This window comes from Megalobrama amblycephala, linkage group LG14 (assembly GCF_018812025.1).
Source record: "Megalobrama amblycephala isolate DHTTF-2021 linkage group LG14, ASM1881202v1, whole genome shotgun sequence".
Taxonomy (NCBI): domain Eukaryota; kingdom Metazoa; phylum Chordata; class Actinopteri; order Cypriniformes; family Xenocyprididae; genus Megalobrama; species Megalobrama amblycephala.
Genome location: NC_063057.1, coordinates 39,794,763 through 39,812,736, shown reverse-complemented (window position 1 = coordinate 39,812,736; position 17,974 = coordinate 39,794,763). Strand labels below are relative to the sequence as shown.

General features: G+C 41.7%; 1 protein-coding gene across 1 annotated transcript in view; it reads right to left on the bottom strand.

Annotated features, from left to right (window-relative positions):
• The window catches only part of LOC125245250 (tripartite motif-containing protein 16-like), a 169,492-nt gene that overhangs the window by 44,609 nt on the left and 106,909 nt on the right, over nt 1–17,974 (bottom strand). The window lies entirely within an intron of this gene.

Below are 17,974 nucleotides of genomic sequence, written 5' to 3'. Positions count from 1 at the left end.
AAGGGTTAACCAACAAATTGGAGTAGAAACATAATTGTTATTAAAATGTTGATATATAAACTACCTTATGTGCAATTTAAATGTCTGTATAACTTTTTAAATTTTAACTTTTATTTTAATGTTGATTATTTAATAAAAGTGATTCATTAATTGATTATTGATTAAACTTTTCAGATGGTCTGCTTAAAATCTGCTTAAAAACACTTTATTTTGATGCTCTCCATTTGTAAGTACATGTCAACTTATCTACTAACCCTACCCTACAGTCTACTAATAGTTAACTAATACTCTAATGACTGGTATTTGACATGTAGGAGCAACATTACTTATAGTCAACATGATGTCACTGCTTTCAGCCCCATCTTGAGAACCACAGGAAAACAGGAATGACTGTCATAAAGGAAGGTCTGCTAATAAATACTGTTGTTACACTGACGGTGCAAAGAAACAAAAACCGTTGAGCCATGTGGACAACAATAAAGTTCTATTGTACTAAATGATATGTTGTAAATGTTTATAAATCTTGGTTTCATTATGTTATATTTCAATTTAGTCATGGAAAAGAAACAGGAAATATTATGTTTTTGGATAATGTTTATGTGATGTGCTGTGATAAAGCTGGAGGATGTGTAGCTCAATGACTGAGTTTTGCACTCCAAAAATATAAGCCAAAAGAGCATGTTATTTGTAGTTAAATATAGTGTTGAAATGTTACAGTCTCATATTTCGCCAGCAGGTGGCGGCAGAGTTGAGGCTGTGATAAAGATGTGATGTAAGATGGTGTTTGATAACCACAAGAGAATCAACTAAAACTATTAATTCCTGCTTTGCAGAATAAGCACACTTTAAATGTGCGACCCCCCCCCCCCCCCCCCCTTTGTGAATTCTTCACTGGATACTGGGAAGTGTTACAGATGATTACATCACCTCATTCGTTACACCACAGATTCACTGTAGCTACATACTGCACTTAAGCATTCAATATTTTCAGCGAGGTGCTTTTTCTGCAGAGAAAATCTGTATAATCCATCATCCAAAAGGCAAATCATTATATTGTGCAGTTTGTCTTTTCACAACCTTCCACCCAGAAAAACTACAGTTTGCATTGTTTGGCACTTCCTATGAGCACTTCACAATAAAAGTCCTGTTGTGGGTTTTGTTGTTTTCCTCTCTGAAAACATAGAATTGACATTGTTACTGGAGTACTTGAGGGTGAATAAATATCTTTAATCCTACCACAAAGTTGCATTTTCACCTCTATCTGGCCCCAGCCTCTTTCAGGCATAGTTTTTGAGACCCTTTGAGACTATTTGCTATTCATCATTCAAAATGTCTAAAAGTCTGACAGTTTAGGTTCAGTGAGTGTTTTTATTGTAACTGGTCAGGATCTAATTGATGCTGTAATGATGATCAGTTGATTAGTCTAACCTCAATAAAGTGCATGTTTGGTTTTCTTGATCTGTGAACTAAAGGTAAAAACAGGTTTAAATGTGCTGTTTTTGGACAATGGTGGCTGCTGAGCAAAATCTTGACCATTAATTCCCTCTGAATCCTGTAGAAGGTCCTCAAGCCTCTGCATATTACAATCTTCAAAGAGAGAAAGAGACAAATACAAACATACCAGAAATCCAACATTGCAATTCCACCACCACTGACTTCTTTTGTGGCGTTTCCATCACTTTTAATAGCAGAGAAGGCAAAGGCTGAAAGGATAGTTGGAAATGGGCACTCAAACCCATGACCCCTGAGATTCTGTGTAGGTATTGGCTGTCAGTAGTGTTGCCCACTTAACTGTGAAACTGAACAACCACCGTGTGATTTTGCTGAGAAACACTAAGTGCTGTTGTCTAAAGTTTTCCTGCTTCTGTCATGTGGACAGAGCTTGTGGTAACTTTAATATTTGAGGCATGTTACGGGACTGTGGAAAAAGCATTTTGGAAGGAACATCGTTAGCTGGATACTAAAGATAGCAAAAGTGCAGGTAAATTGCTGTTTCCTTTTTACTTAACTCCTTGTTTTCATATCAAGCACACCTTATTATGAGAAGTTTTTTAAAGTAGTTTTTCTTCTTAGCAGGATGTTGGTGGCTAGTACATGGTGAAGTTGTGATGGAGGAACTAACACATGATTTGGAAGTTAAAATAACATGAACAACATTAGAACAATTCTTTCAAAATGTTTGCCTGATTTACAAAAATAAACACTGAAACCTTTAGCAAACTTGCAACAACCTAACTATCAAACCTAAATCTATTTGGGATTACAATGTAGGCTAATTTAAATTATGAATGTATACAGAATATTGAGTACAAACAGGAGATCAGGCGTTATAGATGATGCGTGGTATTTGGACACATCTGCTCTCCACTGAAGTTAATGAGAAGGATTGGCGTATCACATGCACACAAAGTTGAACTTTGGTGTATGCATTACATGCAATTGGAAAGTGTAAAGTTGTGTTTTTTATATGCAGATTGATGAGAACGGGTTGAATCGACTACATGTGATTCAGGGTTATTATGTAGAATTTATAGTTATTACTACAGTTACTACATATAACGTAACAATGCCACTAAAATAAAGTGTTACCAAATGTTTTGATCGATTTTAAAGTTTTATTACCTTGTTCATAAAATCCACCTTCTCTTCTGCTGGGATCAGGATAATCCTGATTATTTAGGGATTCCAATTTTACAAAGAAGTTTTGAACAACACAAACTGAAGATTTGATCCAGATCAAAACCAAGATTGGATTTCATGATCTAATCCGATTTCAGATTTTTTTATTTAATTTTTTTTAACAACCCCTTTTTCAAGATTTGCAAGATTTTGTAACAACTGGGTCCTGAATAAATGTCTATCTGGATCACAGTGATCCAAGCATATTTTGTGAAAAATCAGCACAAATGTAAGATGGATTACCTGATCCTGGATAGCAAAACATGGGATTTCCAAATCTAGATCATTTGATCCAGATTAAACTTTTTGAACATCTGGACACAGGCCTGTAAATTCAGTCTGTTCAGGAGGAGGTTTATTTAAAGTAAACTGGATTAGATTAGAATAATTTTGCTCATACTTTCTATGATCAGATGATTTGGGTTTATATATTTCACATTTATTAATAAATTGACATTTATTAATTTTACAACAAAAACCTTTTTATTGAACTTTTATTGAATGATACATGCAAATCATTTATCATTTCAGTTTAAAGGTAATTTTAACAGTAATATTAAAATGATTTATGTGACACTACAATAACAACTGAATGACTGTGATTTCCATCAACACAAATAGAGCTTGAGAGAAGAAGAGATGACACACACACACACACACACACACACACACACACTGATCTCACTGTCTATCTGAGGATTCATTACACACATTTATTCTGACATGTTATTTCACTGACAGAAGTTCAGCTGTAGTATTAATGTAATGAAGAGAAAATAAGAGACTCTATAACATCTCACTGTTACTGATTCATCATGAGCTCAAAGCATTATGGGTAGAATCTCTCTACAGTCTATTCTGATTCATCAACACAGTTTCACTGAGGATCCAATATAACCAATCCAAAACCCAGGATAGAGCGGTTGAGTGAATGTGGTCTGGACTGTGTGGATGAGGCTCATTGTGTCTCCAGAGACGCTGTAGAAGGACAGAGTTCCTGCACTGTGATCCACATACACTCCTATTCTACTGCTGATGGACTTTACTGGGAGTTTAGTCTGTATGTTATTGTGCCTGAATGAGTAAATGGAGGAAGAGCAGAGCAAACTCCAGGACTGATTATTACGTCCAAACAAACACTCATTACCCGATCCCTTCCTGCTGATGCTCTTATATGACACTGATATATACACATAATTATTCCCACTCCATTCAATCTCCCAGTAACAGCGTCCACACACACTCTCTCTACACAACACCTGACACACATCAAATCTGTCTGGATGATCAGGATACGACTGAAGCTCTGGGTAAGTGTTAGTAATCACTCTGTTCCTCTCAGGCAGACAGATATTTTTATTCACTGTGTTCAGATCCAGATTGAGCTGATGGGAATCTGATGGAGATAAAACACATCAGAATCAGGAATTATCAATCTGATCTTTTAATGTTTCTGAACTCTTCATGTTCAATATATCATCAGTGTCTCAGTACAGTTTACCAGATATCCTGTGCAAATCATCTTTTACCTGATCAATAATTAAACCCATAAATCATGTTTTCTTTCTCCTTCTACAGGAAGAACATGAACACACTCAGAGATTTTTTTCTGCTTGTTTTCTTAGTGACTTACATTGTAGGAAGTCGTTCCTGGTTCTGGGAACAATGTTGGTGGAAGTGACTGTGGAAATGAACAGACATGAAGAGTGTGATTATCATGTCAAGAGAAAATTATCCCTGCATCCGATTCTAAGACATTTGTAATATGATCTTCTACATGATATGAGATGATGGAGGATCATTTCTGAGAGCAGATGAATCTCCAGGACTTTACCTCTGTCAGGGATCTTCTTCAGCTCCTCTTTGCAGAAATCCTCCAGTTTGTCTCTCAGCTGACGGACAGATTCTCTCACAACATCAAAAGAGGAGAGAGAACTGAAGGGATCGTCATTTACGTCTGTAGATTCAGGAGGAGCTGAGAGAGACTGGAAACTCTACAGAAAACAGAAATCAAAGCTCATCACCTCCACACTTCAGCCAATAACCTGCACTACTGTCAGATTTGAGCAGCTCTTGTTGATTAATGAAACTGGTTCCATCAAGTTCATGGATTTCACATTGTTGTACACCTTTCAAAAAAAAATTTTCCCAAGAGATTTCCAAAGCTGAACTGCATTTGTAAGTGCGTCTCTTTCAAAAGAAGAAGATCAGATGAGAGTCTGACTGATGATTATATAATAACCGAACACACAGATCAACACTTCAGTCAACGGCTCATTCTGCTCTCATGAAATGTTTCTCTGAGTCTCTTGCTCAAGTCCACTATGATCCTGTTCTTCTAGATCTCTGTTACCTGCAGGAAATGGATGTGATCCTGTGTGTGTGAAAGCTGCTCCAGCTCAGCGTCTCTCCTCCTCAGATCATTGATCTCCTGCTCCAGTCGCTCCAGTCGTCCTTCAGCTCGACTTACTGCAGTCTTTTCCTGATCTCTGATCCGCTGTGTGGCCTCAGAGCGGCATCTCTCAATGGAGCGGATGAGCTCAGTGAAGATCCTCTCACTGTCCTCCACTGCTGTCTGTGCAGAGCGCTGTTAGGACACACATCACAATCACACAGTGGCTTCAGTGAGTCCTGACTGAGACTTCTCAAACTTCTCTTCTTCTCCAGACTCACCTTATGAGACTCTACAACCTCTCTCAGTTGCTGAAGATCTTTCTCTCTCTGCTGGATCCTCTGCTGGAACCACCTCTGCATCTCCTTCAGCTGGTGCTAAAGGACAAACCAATAACAGGAGAAACATCACATAAATCATCAAGTAAACAGATATGAATCCAGTATCAGTGAAGTGCTGAGATTGAGGGGTTAAAGATCTTTCATGATAAGGTTATAGGTTTTATTATGTAACATTATTATTATATTAATATTACAGCATTATTTCATCAATGCCTAGTTTTATAGGTATAGTTCAGCCAGAAATGTAAATTCTTTCATTGTTTTCTCATCCTCATGTCTTTCCAAACTTGTATGATTTTCTCTTGCAGAACACAAAAGATTTTCTGAGTAATGTCTCTGTTTCTAGAGCCCAAATCAAATATGGAGAAATGGCAATAACATCAAACCTCACAGGCTCATGCTGTAATGATGGGAGACTCAGACAGGGGATCCAAATGCAGCGTTTTATTAAAAGTGAGCGTGGTCGTACAAACAGGAGCAATAAAGAACAGGCAGAGTCGTAGTCAGGGTACAGGCAAAGGATCGAGGCAGGCAGCAATGGGTCGTAAAACAGGAATCAGGCAGAAACAGTAACAAATCAGGCAGAAACAGTAACAAACAGGCAGACAGGGAAATAATGCTTAGAATTGTACACAGAGGCAACAAGACTTCGCGATCAGGTGAAGAGTGTGTGAGTCTTTTATAGTCCAGGTAATGCGTGGCAGCTGGGTGTGGTGATTAGTGTAGTGATTGGTGGAGTGAGTGCAGGTGATTGGCAGAGAGGATTATGGGGAATGAAGTCCGGGAAGTGACAGGAACAGACGGTGATCATGACATAACGTCCCCCTCCTGGAAGGCGCGTCCTCGCAGCGTAAAAAGGAACAGCTAGGGAGGGGTGGTGGGTGCATTGGAGATTAGCATGTAGACAGGAACGGGGTCCCCAATGCAGATCCCGGAACTCGGGCAGCCATGGAGGGTCAGATGCCACGGGCAGCCACGGCGGGTCAGGAGCCTCGGGCAGCCATGGAGGGTCAGTCCATAGATGACCATGGTGGGTCAGAGTCCATAAACGGCCATAGTGGATTACCGTCCATGGACGGCCATGACAGTTCAAAGGCCGATGACGGCAGTGGCCGGGCAGGGTCCCCACCCACAAACTCCCCACCCTTAGGTATACTGCCCCCCCCAAAAAAAGTTCTTGGGGATTTCAACGGGGTCCGTAGTGGGTTCGTGGGCAAGGAGTTCAGGTGGCGCCGACAGGGCAAGGCGTTTGGGCGGCGCCGGCAGGGCAAGACACTTGAGTGGCGCTGGCAGAGCAAGGAACTTGGGCGGCGCTGGTGGAGCAAGGAGCTTGGGCAACGCTGGCAGGGCTAGGAGCTTGGGCGGTGCTGGCGAGACCTCTGGAGTGGTCTCCGGACCCACAGCGGGCTCTTGAAAGGCTACTGAGCCTTGAAGAACGGAAGAAGCCTTCTTCCTCCTCCTCCTCCTCCTCCTCCTCTTCCGAGGATGAGGCGATGGTTCACCGGTTGGAGCGGGTTCTGGAGCAGACTCACTGGCTGAAGCGGGTTCTGGAGCGGACTCACTGGCTGGAGTGGGCTCAGTGTTTACGGACACCGAAGGAGCGGCCATCTTGCCCGTGGGCACTGGCGAAGCGGCCATCTTTTACATAGCATCCAGAGAGTCAGAGCGCATAGCAACCGCTGAACTTGAGTGCGTTGCATCCGGCGAACTAGAGTGCGTTGCAACCGGCGAACTTGAGAGCGAAGCGGCCGACTGGCTTGAGAGCGAAGCGGGCGGCTGGCTTGGGTGCGAAGCGGGCGGCTGGCTTGGGTGCGAAGCGACCGGCTGGCTTGAGAGCGAAGCGGTCGGTGGAATTTTAGGAATGCCAGCCGCTCATGCTGAAGACAGTGGTGGATCAGCCACACTGGAACGCAAACCTCTCCGCTCCCTGACTGATCTCGAGATGAGACGTGACTCTGTGCGATCAGCGGTGACGTGGCGTTGCTCTGGGTGATCAGCGGAGACGGGACGTTGCTCTGGGCGATCAGCGGAGACGGGACGTTGTTCTGGGCGATCAGCAGAGACGTGACTTTGCTCTGGGCGATCAGCGAAGACATGGTCTGGTGTGGTTGTTGTGGTAACTGTAACTTAGTGTGGCAAAGACTTCTGTAATGATGGGAGACTCAGGCAGGGGATCCAAATGCAGCGTTTTATTAAAAGTGAGCGTGGTTGTACAAGCATGGTCAAACAGGAGCAATAAAGAACAGGCAGAGTCGTAGTCAGGGTACAGGCAAAGGATCGAGGCAGGCAGCAATGGGTCGTAAAACAGGAATCAGGCAGAAACCATAACAAACAGGCAGACAGGGAAATAACGCTTAGAATTGTACACAGAGGCAACAAGACTTTGCGATCAGGTGAAGAGTGTGTGAGTCTTTTATAGTCCAGGTAATGCGTGGCAGCTGGGTGTGGTGATTAGTGTAGTGATTGGTGGAGTGAGTGCAGGTGATTGGCAGAGAGGATTATGGGGAATGAAGTCCGGGAAGTGACAGGAACAGACGGTGATCATGACACATGCATGTCAGATGACTTATCATGCCACCATATTTGACATTTCTTATCACTTCAGAATTTTTAGGCTGCATCCGAAATCACACACTCTTTTGAGTAGTTATATATTTCAAATAAGTAATTACTTCACAAACGCTAAAAAAGCATGTTCCATATAGTATGAGTGTGTGTTGTATAAATGCTGTTACGTCACTCGCGTTAGTGCACATGATATTGCGGGGTGGAGCTATTTAATCAGAGTCTCATAGCTCGGCCTGCTGGTAAGTCGCATCAATGTTTGCTCCATCTTAATAATTAAAGGTGCTAAAGAGGATGTTTTGTTTTATACATTTTTGCAATATTACTTGAAACTGTCTTTACTAACTGATAAAAGACTATTTATTAGGGGCACTGAAAGGAATAATATTAATATACATCATCTGTGCACGAGGTAGGGCCTTAAAAACATCAGCCAATCGTTTACGCGATCATCGCGTAAACGATTGGCCCTCTGGCTTGTCAATCACTGCCATGACGTTCCTTGTGAGAGACGTGCGTGGCTGCGCGCTCCAGTAACTTTCCACACTCCACAGGCGCCACATGAGATGTTTTTGTCAGGAGACAGGAGTAACAACTGCAGATTATGAGTTACCTGCGGTGAGTCCGACATAATGAATCCACTAACACGACACAGCGAATGCCGGTGGTAAACACTCGTGTTCCAATACTCGTGCACGAGTTTTGGGAGGCGTTCTCTCGAAAGGAGGGTGGGGGTTGTTCTTACGCATGCGCTCATTTAAAAAACTCAGTAACAGTCTTTGGTTTCTCAGTTGACGAAAAGATCCTCTTTAGCACCTTTAAGCCTGGATCATTTTCAAGCCCAAGTTTGAACTATAAACCACACAAAAGGTTACTCATTTTGTCTGTCAAGTCCTAGTTGTGTTATTTGAGTCAAATATGTGTTATTTGTGACTATACGATGAAGAGTGTGTTAATTGGCCTGATTGTAATCTCCAAACTTCTGTATGTTTTTCATTTAAGACTTGTACTGTGACATTGATGCGCTGTATACTGTATGCTGATAAGCCATTTGGTGCTGTTTCCCAGGTATGTATTTTATTCGAGTTTTTGTCATGTTCTATGTTAAACTATTAGCCCCAGCTGAGTGTTAGTTATTAGCACGTGCTGTGTCGTCTCGCACGTGCTCTCTGCTGTGTGACTGCGCCATCTAGGGGTTGCATTCTTCTCTCCTCATTTCATTTATATAAAATATGTAAAATGATGGTTACTTGAGTTTATATTTTCCCTGTATTGATGTTAATTGTCTGTATTAGTGTTTTATATTTTATTTTTATGGATGTATGCTTTGTTTAGAATTTCTTCCACTATATGTTCACGATCACTTTGCCAAAAATGTATTTAATCAGAATCTCATAGCTCGTCCTGCTGACTTGTACTGTGACATTGATGTGCTGTATACTGTATGCTGATAAGCCATTTGGTGCTGTTTCCCAGTTTTCTCTCATCACAGATACAGTAAAGCAATCCCGAGTGACCATCCACCTGTTCTCCATGTGAATTTATTCCATCCAACACACACACAGTCAGATATATATATATATATATATATATATATATATACAGCAGTCACTGCACTGTCCCAGTGACAGTTCTTCCAGCATTCCTCCAATCACAACAGACTGGGACTGACTGACCAATCAGAGTGGACTGCAATTTTCATTTTCAGGGTTTTAAAGAAATTGAAACACAAACAGTGTTCAGACAAGGGGTGAAAACAGACATTAAATTAACTAAATGTATTCTAGTAGACCCCATAAACAAAATCATGAGCCTGTAAATGATCATAATGGGACCTCTTTAAGTTCATACCTGTTTCTCTGTCCTCTGTGCTGCTGCTGATACAGTTTCGTGGTTTTTATGTTCATCCACACACAGCACACATATACACTCCTGATCAGTGCGGCAGAAAAGCTCAAGGAGCTTGTCGTGTTTCGGGCAGATCATCTCCTGCAGTCGTCCAGTGGCTTCAGTCAGATTGTGTCTCTTTCCTTTAAACAAACTCTCATGTTGTTCAAGGTGATTCTGACAGTAAGAGTTCAGACACACCAGACAGGACTTGATGGCTTTGTGTTTTCTTCCAGTACAGACGTCACACTGCACATCTCCAGCTCCAGCGTAACAGTCAGCAGGAAGTTTAATCTTCTTCAGTTTCTCCACCATTTCAGCCAGAATGGTGTTTTTACCTAAAGCAGGTCTTGGACTGAAGGTCTGTCTGCACTGAGGGCAGCTGTAGACTCTCTTCTCATCCTCCTGATCCCAGCAGTCTATAATACAGATCTTACAGTAACTGTGTCCACAGTGGATGGTCACTGGATCCTTCAGGAGATCCAGACACACTGAACACATGAACTCCTCCTGAGATATTCTGGCTTCTGCCATTTTACAGCATGAACACAGAGACACAAACACACAACAGCTCAACTACACTTCAGTTTCAGTTTCTCTGAGCTCATGTGATCCCTGTTTCCTGGTTCTGTGTTTGAGTGACGTGTTTAAAATGGGTCTGTCTATAAAGCAGTGCGACGAGGTGTGATGGTAATAACAGTCAATGGTGTTTATTGTCTTTTGTGATCCAGCATTCACAAAATTATGCACAAAATATTTACAAGGCAAAAAAAAAAAAAAGAAGTGGAAAAACATCATAACTGAAACTATTTTCATAGTATTTAGTTTTCTTAAAAAATAATTTATTTTTAATGAAAACTTATAAGCTGTTAAAGACATACTGTATGTACTGTAACTATCCAAGGATGGTAATCGATGTATTTGTTAGTCACCTTTTTTTTTTCATTATTTCAACTTATTTTTAAAGAATACTTAGGCTATATTTTTATTATACTTACATATAATTACTTATTTTATAATATGCTACTAATATTGATTATTTTATTCTTTTTACATTTTTATTGTTTAATTCTTTATTAAAAAAAAAAAAAAAAAAAAAAAAACACTTTTTACATACATTTAAATTGACACCTGCCATGGTGTTTCTTATTTGTTGTCTCTGATTTTTGACCAGAAACACGAGTGTTTTAGGGATTTCAACACAGCACAAGGGTTAACCAACAAATTGGAGTAGAAACATAATTGTTATTAAAATGTTGATATATAAACTACCTTATGTGCAATTTAAATGTCTGTATAACTTTTTTAATTTTAACTTTTATTTTAATGTTGATTATTTAATAAAAGTGATTCATTAATTGATTATTGATTAAACTTTTCAGATGGTCTGCTTAAAATCTGCTTAAAAACACTTTAATTTGATGCCCTCCATTTGCAAGTACATGTCAACTTGATCTACTAACCCTACCCCTAATACTAATAGTTAACTAATACTAATACTAATAGTCTACTAATAGTTAACTAATACTCTAATCACTGGTATTTGGCATGTAGGAGCAACATTACTTATAGTCAACAGGGTGTCTAAAGAGACCATCAAAATAAAGTGTAACCAAAAAATCTAATATTAACACAATCACAAAAACTATTTTAAAATAAGTTTCATCACTATAATAAGAGAATTCTACTAATAAAAATAAACATACTGCTCAGTTAGATTCCACATAAACTTGCAGATGACTGATTGAAAAGTGTCATCCTCCAGCTGTGGCAAGTGTTGCAGCTAAACGGGCTGCAAAGGCCAGTTCTCTGTGATGGTCTGATTGAACTCTAGTATTACAAGCCATTGTAATCTATCATCAATCACTGAGTAGAAGTTTGCTCTGTAATCACTACTGCAGACAAATGTGGGCTCAAGACTCCTGCTAGCGATGTGTCGTTCTTGAACGATTCGTTCATTTTGAACGAATCTTTAATGTGACTCGGGAAGAACGAGTCGTCTCGGGGGGTGATTCGTTCAGTCGTGCATGCGCAATATTCTATAGGTTCTGTACTGCTAGTAGTAGTTCACCTGTTTCAGTCAATGCAGCCTGAGCCAGAAAGAGAATTGATTAGTTCTTTTCGTGAGTCTTTCGGGTTTTTGAGTCGTTCCTTAATCACGTGACAGACCCATACACTAAACCAATGCAGTCAATACAGTCAGGCTGTGTGACCCAAGCACATTATATTTCTAAATAAATAACTTTAACTCTCCAGTTTTATTTCAGTTTGTGTTACAACTGTTAAAGCTGAATGTAACAAAGTTCGGATATAAGGAGGGAAGAGGACAGGGTCGGCAGGTGACTACTGGCTGTTTATTTCACCAAAAACAATAATACAACAGAACAGGTGTGCAGGCAGGCACAAAAACAGTCAAAATAATTCAGAATTCACTCCAATGCAAACAGGCAGACATCCAGGAGTGGGGAACAGCCAGTAGTCCTTCTCTCTCTCGCTGGCTCCTGTTCCATTTCTGGAGAGGAAATCGGCCACAGCCATCTGAACACCCGGCCTGTGGACCACCTTGAATTTAAAAGGCTGTAAAGCTAGATACCAACAGGTGATCCGCGCGTTCCTTCATGCAGTGGAGCCACTGCAGAGGAGCGTGGTCCGAACAGAGGGTGAATTCCCGTCCCAGGAGATAATAGCGGAGGGTGAGGATGGCCCACCTGATGGCTAAACACTTCTTCTCCACGGTGCTGTACTTAGTCTCTCTCTTAGAGAGCTTGCGACTAATGTACAGCACCGGCCGTTCCTCCCCCTCTATCTCCTGGGCCAGGACAGCACCCAGCTCCCTGTATGACGCGTCAGTCTGCAACACAAAAGGGAGAGAAAAATCAGGAGAGTGAAGCAACGGCCCACCACACAGAGCAGCCTTTACCTGGGTAAACGCCTGCTGGCACGGCTCCATCCATTGGACCGTATCAGGCGCTTCCTTTTTAGTAAGATCAGTCAAGGGGCTGGTGAGGTCCGAATAATTAGGTACAAACCTTCTGTAATATCCCGCTAGCCCCAAAAACTGTCTTACCTCCTTTTTGGTCTTGGGAAGCGGACAGGTCGCAACTGCTGCAGTCTTATCAATTTGGGGACGCACCTGTCCATGCCCCAAGTGGAAGCCCAGATACTTTACCTCCACGCGCCCAATCGCACACTTCTTCAGGTTGGCCGTGAGCCCAGCTCCTCTCAGCGACCTCAAGACCACCCTCAAATGCTGCATATGCCGCTGCCAATCGTTACTAAATATAATAATATCATCCAGATAGGCAGCCGCATACGCAGCATGGGGCCGTAACACCCTGTCCATCAGCCGCTGAAAGGTAGCCGGTGCCCCGAACAGCCCGAACGGAAGTGTAACAAATTGGTGTAATCCAAACGGCGTCGTGAAAGCTGTTTTTTCTCGGGATAATGGAGACAAGGGGATCTGCCAATAACCCTTTGTCAAGTCCAATGTCGAATAAAAACGAGCCGTACCAAGCCGGTCAAGCAATTCGTCAACCCGTGGCATTGGATATGCGTCGAATTTCGACACAGCATTCACCTTGCGATAATCCACACAGAACTGGACCGAGCCGTCCGTTTTAGAAACCAAAACTATCGGGCTTGCCCAGTTACTGTTGGATTCTTCTATTACTCCCATTTCAAGCATCACACCTAATTCTTCCTGAACTACTTTTTTCTCAGGCAAGCGATATGGCCGGCTGCGAACCACCACGCCCGGCTCTGTCTCGATATGGTGCTGAATGAGGTTTGTACGGCCAGGTAGGGAAGAAAACACGTCAGCAAACTCTGCTTGCAATTTGGTTAAATCAATGAGCTGGGAGGACGAGAGATGATCTCCCCCTGGGGCCAGTGCGAAGGATTGTTTTTTTATATTCGCCTCTGGCCCGAGATCATCCTCTCCGCTAATCACCGTCGCCAGCATCACCGATTCTCCCTCATTCCATTTTTTCAGGAGATTGAGGTGATAAATTTGACGTGCTCCTCTCCTATCTGAGCATATTACCTCATAATCGAGCTCTCCAACTTGCCGTGTGACCTCAAACGGTCCTTGCCACTTTGCAAGTAATTTTGAACTTGACGTTGGGAGCAATACAAGCACTTTATCTCCCGGTGCAAATTAACGCAAATTAGTCCCCCTGTTATACAGCCGGCTCTGTCTGTCCTGGGCCTGTAACAAATTCTCCATAGAAAGCGCCCCAAAGTGTGGAGTTTTGTTCTCAGGTCCAGCACATACTGAATTTCGTTTTTAGATTGAGAAGGTCTGTCCTCCCAAGCCTCTCTTATGACGTCTAACACCCCTCTGGGCTGACGACCATAGAGAAGCTCGAAGGGGGAAAACCCCGTGGAGGCTTGCGGGACCTCTCGCACAGCGAACAACAGGGGTTCCAACCATTTGTCCCAATTTTTGGCGTCTTCCTGAACGAATTTACGAATCATTGTTTTAAGCGTGCGATTAAAAGGTTCAACCAGCCAGTCCGTTTGTGGGTGAAAGACTCTGGTCCAAATCGATTTAATGCCCAATAATTCGTAAAGTTCGCGTAACGTCCGTGACATAAACGCCGTGCCCTGATCAGTGAGGATTTCCTTAGGAATCCCCACTCGGGAGATTAAAGAAAACAGTGCGTCAGCAACACTCTTAGCGGAAATGTTGCGGAGGGCCACTACTTCTGGGTATCGTGTTGCATAATCCACAATGACTAATGCAAAACAATGTCCTCTTGCTGATCGCTCTAATGGCCCGATGAGGTCCATGCCAATTCTCTCGAAGGGGACCTGCATTAATGGGAGGGGGGCGCAAAGGCGCTTTTGGGGTGGCCGGTGGGTTTACCAACTGACATTCACGACAAGCTGCGCACTACCTGCGCACATTCTCGTGAATGCCCGGCCAAAAAAATCGGGTCATGAGACGATTTAGTGTCGTTACCAAGGTTATAATCGTTAACGAAAACGAACGAAAAAACGAAAACTAGGTGGGAAAAAACAATGTCGTTAACTGAAATAAAATAAAAACGAGGCATTACAAAAAAACGATAACTAACTAAAACTGTAATGTGTGTTTGGTAAAACTAACTAAAATAAAATAAAATTATAGATTAAATGTCCTTAGTTTTCGTCTTTATCAATGTCTTTCATAGAGCAAATAACGTTTAGCTGCATTTCTTTTCCCTGCGTCTCTCACATACACGCGCGCGCACACACACACACACGCACACACAGCCCCTCCCCTCAGTGCACACCGCGTCTCCATGAGGAGTGTTCGACTTTGAAAGCAAGTTCGCTAAAGGTTGTTATCTCGTGAACACCTTTACACAAACACACATTAAAAAGTGGTATAAAAATATTTTTAATTCTGAATATAACTTTGTCAGCGTGTTAATGTCGACGCGAGAAGCGATTGCTACTGCAGCACGTTAAGCCGAGTTCAGACTGCACGATTTTCAAAGTAGTCGGGTCACTGTTCTTTTCACACTGCATGACTATCTTGGCCAGCATTCAGTCGCTGCAGTGTTCAAACTGCACGATGGATCGGCGACAGAAGGTTTCACACTGCATGACTTTACAATAGGAAGAATCGCCGACAGCTCTGTCTGGCACGCAAACTACGTTTCACAACCAAACACACGCTAGACATGACAAGGAAACAACGCGATATCACGTGTGCAAGACCGGAGTTCTCACGTGAGACTGGCCCTGTGTCTCAATCATCTCCCTAGCTCCCTAGGTAGTGAATCAGTATATAATGAAAGTGAATGTGGCTGATACCCTGATCAGTGCCCTTACTACTGAACTAGGAAGCTGATTGAGACACACGGTGGGTTTATTATTAAAAATAGTAGCCCGCAAGAAGCTTGAAATACGAATTGCCTGTGCGCTGATTTGCAGCGAAAACAACATAAAGAAAAGAAAAATATGGAGAAGGAAATGTTTGGGGAGACGCGAAGAACAAGGATTGTGTGTTCTGCAACAACAGTTGGAGCAAAATACATAACTTTTCAATGTGCTGCTGTTGATGGTCAAGCAAATGTTTGTGCTTTGCTTCTGTATGATAAAATTGTAATGTTTATCTGAAACGAAGCCATGCTTGCTGATATTATGGTCTATAACTCCTTCCCGAACTCCCCGCTGCTCTGTATCTTGCTCTCTCATTGGCTGTCGGTCATCGCCGATGTAGTTTTCAGTCAGAACACTTTTCACACTGCAGGATTTTGAATCGCCGACAGGTCCAGATATTTAGCATGCCAAATATCTCACGGGTGTCGGCGACTCGTCGGCGATTCTCTCAGATCACGTCTTTGCTCATTCACACTGCGTGATTGTCACTCGCGTGAACGAGCACCGATTTGCCTGTGATTTCGGGCATTTGTCGGCGATTTCTCAAAACCTGTCGGCGAGCCAAAATCGGGGCTAAAATCGTGCAGTCTGAACTCGGCTTTAACTAGACGCAAGTTTGAGGTAAAATGCACTTGGGTTGTCCATGTCAAAACACTATAAGCTGTGATTCAAATATTAAATAATGTCATTTGTTTACTCTTACACTGAATATTTGCTGCTTCAATCCAAATGTGTTTGCATAGTTCACCCAAAATGAAAATTTAAATTTAACTGTATTTTATTTTTTTATAACGAACAAGCGATGTCACATTTCCGCTGATTTGTTGTGTGTGCGTGAGGCGCGGGCGCGGTCAAACAGCTGTCTTTGCAGGGGACTTGCCTCATCGTCATGGCAACGGTTCGTAGTCAGGTCAGATTACGTCAGAGTTGGTTGCCGTTTGTTGGATGCTCAGACTACCAAACTAACGCCGATTAAACATGTTCAGTCCGGTGAAAACCGACTCAGACCAGCGCCAACAGGGGTATCACACCGATCCAACAAACTCCAACAGACGAGTTTGTTGGCGTTTGTCGGTGCGGTGTGAATTGGCCTTTACACTGAATGTTTGCTGCTTCAATCCGTACGAGACTTGGGTAAAGTTGGTTTTATATTCGCACATTCGGACATCCGTATTCAATAGCCTTGTTAATCACACTATATTGGACATTCAGTGGACATTCACAAGTAAATATGCCATTAAAACAATACTTGCCTATTTTGATCGACTGTGAAAAATGTTGTAAGTTGACAATCGTTGGTTGTCGATATCATGTCGCTGCTTAAAATTCGCAAACATTAATTTATTGCACATTTATTGGAAAGTCTGAATTTATCAGAAGGCCGAATGTGCGAATATAAAACCAACTTTACCCAAGTCCAGAAGAGTAGGCTATTGTAAATTTAGTATAGGGTGTGAAAATTGTACAGCTGTGGTATTTGTATAGGGTGTGAATTCTATATAGAAGATGTGTAGATTTTTGGTAGATTTTTTGGCAGTTTTGTGAAGGTGTCACACACACACTAAAAAAAAAATTGAAAAGCTGTATTTAAAGTTTTTTTTTATTATTATTATTTGTTATTTGTCATGTTCTTTTCTCATTGAGCTCCCTGACAATCTGACAGAAATGTCTTGTTGTGGCTCAAAAATGGGTTGAATACATGTGGTTCCTGTATGTCTTCTTTAGTCTGTTGGCTCTTTAGGTTTTTTACTGGCACACGTCACTTACACATTTTGCATTTACCGTGCGGAGTGTTGAGACTGTTTACATATTTGTGCCCATATGTACATTTCATGTACTGGTTTTATTTTTGAATGAATATTTTCTAAAATTGCATGATGTTTTTGATTAAATACATAATACTTTTTCTGACCTTTTTGAATCTTGCCCCTGACAAATAACCCAAATTACAAAAAAAGACTAAAACTAACACTAAAACTAATAAAAACTAAACTAAACTAGCAAACCCAATTTAAAAACGAATTAAAACTAAACTGAATTTGAAAACAAAAAGTCAAAACGAAATAAAAATAAAAACTAATGAAAAATGCAAAACTATAATAACCTTGGTCGTTACCTGTCCTAAATAACCAGCCATTGGATTAGAATGAGCCGCTTGAAAAAGCATTTCCCTGCGGCTCCTAGGAACTAACAACTGGGTTGTATCCTATTTTATCTGAGCGTCTTGGGTCACTCGATA